Raw genomic sequence first — 5,065 nt, forward strand, 5'->3', positions numbered from 1 at the left:
TTTTTGCAGAGTTTTTCATCAATAGAGCCAAAAATAATGTCATCTACATAAATTTGAACAAGTATGCTAGAGCCATTAACATTTCTAAAGAATAAAGTTTTGTCTACAGTACCTCTAGTGAAGTGATTCTCTAAAAGAAACTTTGACAAAGTATCATACCAGGCTCTAGGTGCTTGCTTCAATCCATAGAGTGCTTTCAAAAGATAGTATACATAATCAGGTAGACTTGGGTCTTCAAAACCAGGAGGCTGATTGACATAGACTTCCTCCTCCAAATCTCCATTTAGAAAAGCACTCTTGACATCCATTTGATAGACCTTGAAATTGGCATGGGCTACATAGGTAAAGAAAATTATGATGGCTTCAAGTCTTGCAACATGAGCAAAGGTTTCATCAAAATGTATTCCTTCTTATTGACAATAGCCCTTAGCAACCAATCTAGCTTTATTCCTGACTACTATGCCATTTTCATCCATCTTGTTTCTGAATACCCATTTGGTGTCTATTGAATTCTTTCCTTTAGGCTTGGGTACCAGCTTCCAAACAATGTTCCTTTCGAATTGGTTTAGCTCCTCCTGCATAGCTAAAATCCAATCAGGATCCAACAAAGCTTCTTCTACCTTTTTGGTTCTTCCTTAGATATGAAACTGCTATATAGACATTCTTCTTGAGTTGCTCTCCTTATTTGAACTCTAGAAGATACATCACCAATGATGAGCTCAAAGGGGTGATCCTTTATCCATTTTCTTTGTTGAGGTAGATTAGCTCTAGATGAAGAGGCCTCATTGTTGTCTTGATGTGTGATTGAGTTTTGATTATTAAAAACTCCCCTGAGTTTGTAAATCTATGATTTGATAAAGAGGAACTTTCTGCAAGTGATCTATTCTGACTTTCAGCTTCTTTTGATGACCGACGGATAGTGTATTTTGAGTTCTGACGGATGAAGCTGATTATCTTCCGATGGATGATACAGATTGTCTGCCGACGGATGAAGCATTTTATAACTCGATGGATGTTGAGTTATTAGTTTCATTGGTTGTAGATTTTTCTGCATTATCCTTAGTTGTAGTTTCTTGATCACTTTCATCATCACTGTCATCACTAACCATCTCCATATTGTCAAATTTGAGGCTCTCATGGTAATTTTCATCTTGTAGTCCTTCAATCTTTTTATCATCAAACACAACATGTATTGATTCCATAACAATGTTTGTTCTCAGATTGTAGACTCTGTATGCTTTACCAACAGCATATCCAACAAAAATTCCTTCATCTGCTTTAGCATCAAACTTTCCATTTTGATCAGTCTGATTTCTCAAGATATAACATTTGCAGCCAAAGACATGAAGAAAATTTAGAGTTGGCTTCTTGTTCTTGAACAATTGGTAGGAAGTCATGCATTTTGCTTGATTAACCAAAAAAATATTCTGAGTGTAGCATGCAGTATTTACAGCTTCAACCCAGAAGTAAATTGGTAACTTTGATTCTTCAAGCATTGTCCTTGTAGCTTTAATAAGTGATCTATTCTTTCTTTCTACTACTCCATTTTATTGTGGTGTTCTTGCTGCTGAAAACTCATGCATAATACCATTCTCTTCACAAAATGCTCTTATGACAGAATTCTTGAACTCAGTTCCATTGTCACTCCTGATTCTTCTAACTTTGAAATCAGGATGATTATTGACTTGCCTTATGTGATTGATGATGATTTCACTAGCCTTATCTTTAGACTTTAGGAAATATGTCCAAGAGAACTTTGAGAAATCATCTACAATTACTAGGCAAAATCTTTTCCTTGAGATGGACAACACATTGACTGGTCCAAACAAATCCATGTGTAGCAGTTGAAAAGGTTCTTCAATTGTTGAATCAAGCTTCTTTCTGAACGATGCTTTGATTTGCTTTCCCTTTTGGCAAGCATCACACAGTCCATCCTTAGAAAACTCCACTTGAGGAATACCTCTAACCAGTTCTTTCTTTACAAGCTCATTCATGGTCTTGAAGTTTAGATGGGATAACATCTTGTGCCATAGCCAACTTTCATCTTGACTTGCTTTACTGAGAAGACAAGTAACAGATTCTGCATTTGATGAGTTGAAGTCAGCTAGGTACATATTTCCTTTTCTCACTCCAGTGAGAACCACTTTGTTGTTCCTCTTGTTTGTCACAACACAAGCTTCTGTATTGAAGGTTACTGAATTGCCTTTATCACAAAGCTGGCTGATACTCAACAAATTGTGCTTGAGACCATCCACTAAGGCAACCTCCTCAATGATGACATTGTCTTTTGAAATCAAGCCATATCCCACAGTATAACCCTTGCTGTCATCTCCAATAGTAATACTTGGGCCAGCTCTTTCCTTGAACTCTGTGAGCAGGGTAGAATCTCCAGTCATGTATCTTGAATAGCCACTATCCAAGTACCACAGATTCTTTCTGTTTCCCTGCACACATTAAAATCAAATCAAGTTGATTTTGGTACCCAAGTTTCCTTGGGTCCAGCCTTATTAGCTTTCTTCTTTTATTTCTTAGGTTTGATCTCATTTGACTTGGGAATATCAGATTCATCCTTAGTCATTTGAGTTGGACCTTTGAAACCATACATTAAAACAGAATTTTTCTATAAGTCATTTGAGTCATATAAGTAGGCATGACAATTTTGCAATTAACAGATAGATGATTAACACTACCACACTTAGCACAAATTTTTCTAGGAGCATATTTATCAGGTGTGTAGTTGTTATGTTTGTTAATTCCTACTTTCTCATTTCTATTGTTTTTCTTTTCAGCCTCTGTTTTAACCTCAATCTTTTCTAATCTATCATTCAATTGCTCGATGGACAGATGACCAACATTCACTTTCTTCTCCTTCTTCACTTGACTCGATTCTCCTGAAATAAAGTTTTTGGAAACTGATCCATATTTTTCATTTAACTTGGCAAGTTTGGCTTTACTCACAGGTTTTCTCACAGCCGACGGATGAGGATTTATTAGAGTGGGCAATCGGGTCGTGTCGTGTACTTTCGTGTCGTGTAATTTCATGTTTCGTGTAAGTAAACATGAAACACATATCCGACCCGAAATGATTTCGTGTACCCATATGTGAAACCCATATCCGATTCGAATCGTGTCATGTACTTAACCTATGCATGTATTATATATATTAACTTATAAATATATTTATCTCGTGTAATTTCGTGTACTTTCGTGTACCCAAATTAAAACCCATATCCGACACTAAATCTATCATGTAATTTCGTGTTCGTGTACATTCGTGTTTCGTGTACCAAAATTTAAAACCCATATCCGTTTTTTTCGTGCCGTTTCGTGTCGTGTTCACGTGTCGTGTACCAAATTGCCCGCTCTAGGATTTATGTCACTCGACGAATAACCTTTTTGATTATCCGACGGATGACTCTCATCATCCGTCGAATCTACATATGTTAGCAATCCTTCAACCAAATTGGATTCCAGCTTTTCTTTACTCTTTTTCCAGGCTGCATCACAGAAGGACTCAATACCTTGAACTTTGGTGATTTGAGCATGGACATCTCTAGATGATTTCCATGCCTTAATCACCTCCTGTTCACGATCAAGCTGCTTCTTCAAAATTTCTTCTTTCTTCAAGGACTCAGTTAATTCATCCTTAGCAATCTTGCATTCTATTCTCAATTTTTCAAATTCAATAAACTAAGACTCTAACACATTATTCCTTTTACGCAAAAATAAATTATTTTCTTTGATTTTAGCATTTTTCTTAGTGAGGGACTTCAGTGTAACACGCAAATGATATAATTCTGTAGACATGTCATTTATTGCATCATTACACTCAGCTTTAGATAAATGTGCAAGGTTAGTGGTGATTACCTGATTACTTGAAGAACTTATCTCTGTTTCATCAGACTTGGCCATTAGGGCTAGATTGACATAGCTGACATCTTCATCCTCATCCAAACCATCTGCTGCCCAGTCATTTTCTTGTGTAATAAAAGCTCTTTCCTTTTGTTTGAGCAACTCAAAATACTTTTGTTTATAATCCACAGGCTCAAACTTCTTTTTGCTGGAATCTGACTTTCTACACTCAATGACAAAGTGCCCTTCCAAGCCACATTTGAAAAACTTGAATTTTGATTTATCCACCATGTTTCTATTTGGCTTAGCTGCTCCAAAGTTCTTCTTGAACTTGAGCTTGACAAATCTTCTGGAAAGAAATGCAAGATGTTCATCAATATCATCCATATCATCTTGGCTCAAAGAATCTTCATTTTCTGCTATCAACCCCTTGCCCTTGTTTTCACAGACCTTTGAAGTGGACTCAACAGCTTCTATCTTCATCTCCTTCTCTTTCTCTAACTCAGCAACCAGTGCAATGGACCCTCCTTTCTTTCTCCCTTTCTCCATTCTTTCATCTTGCTCTGTTTCAAGCTCATAAGTCTTTAGAATGCCATACAGTCTCTCAAGTGTAAACTCCTTGTATTCTTGTGAATTTCCCAAGGAGACTGTCATTGGTTTCTATTCTTTTGGAAGGGATCTCAGGAATTTGAGGTTATAATCTTTGGTTTGGTAGACTCTTTCATGCAGCTTCAGAGCATTTAGTAGCTTTTGAAATCTATTAAAGATATCAGTGAGAGTTTCACCTTCTTCACAGTGGAAATGCTCATATTGCTGAATTAGTAACTGCATCTTGTTTTCTCTAACTTGTTCAGTGCCATCACAAATTATTTGAATGGTGTCCCAAACCTCCTTGGTTGTCTTGCAATTGATGATGTTGTCAAACATGTCACCATCAACTCCATTGAATAAAATATTCATGGCCTTCTTGTCTTTCCTGACTTGTTCAATATCAGCATCTGACCATTCATGTCTTGGTTTGGGAACTGATGGCTCATTTCCAGTTGCAGCTCTCATTGGTACATGAGGACCTCTCTCTATGCAATCCACATAGGCCTCATCTTGAGAAAGTAAATGAAGATGCATCTTTACCTTCCAGTGATGGTAATTATCTTTGTCTAGAAAAGGAATCTTGACTCCAACATCCTTCTTGTTCATCTTGTTGTTTGTTGTG

This window comes from Apium graveolens, chromosome 11 (genome assembly GCF_009905375.1).
Source record: "Apium graveolens cultivar Ventura chromosome 11, ASM990537v1, whole genome shotgun sequence".
In the NCBI taxonomy this organism is placed as follows: Eukaryota; Viridiplantae; Streptophyta; class Magnoliopsida; order Apiales; family Apiaceae; genus Apium; species Apium graveolens.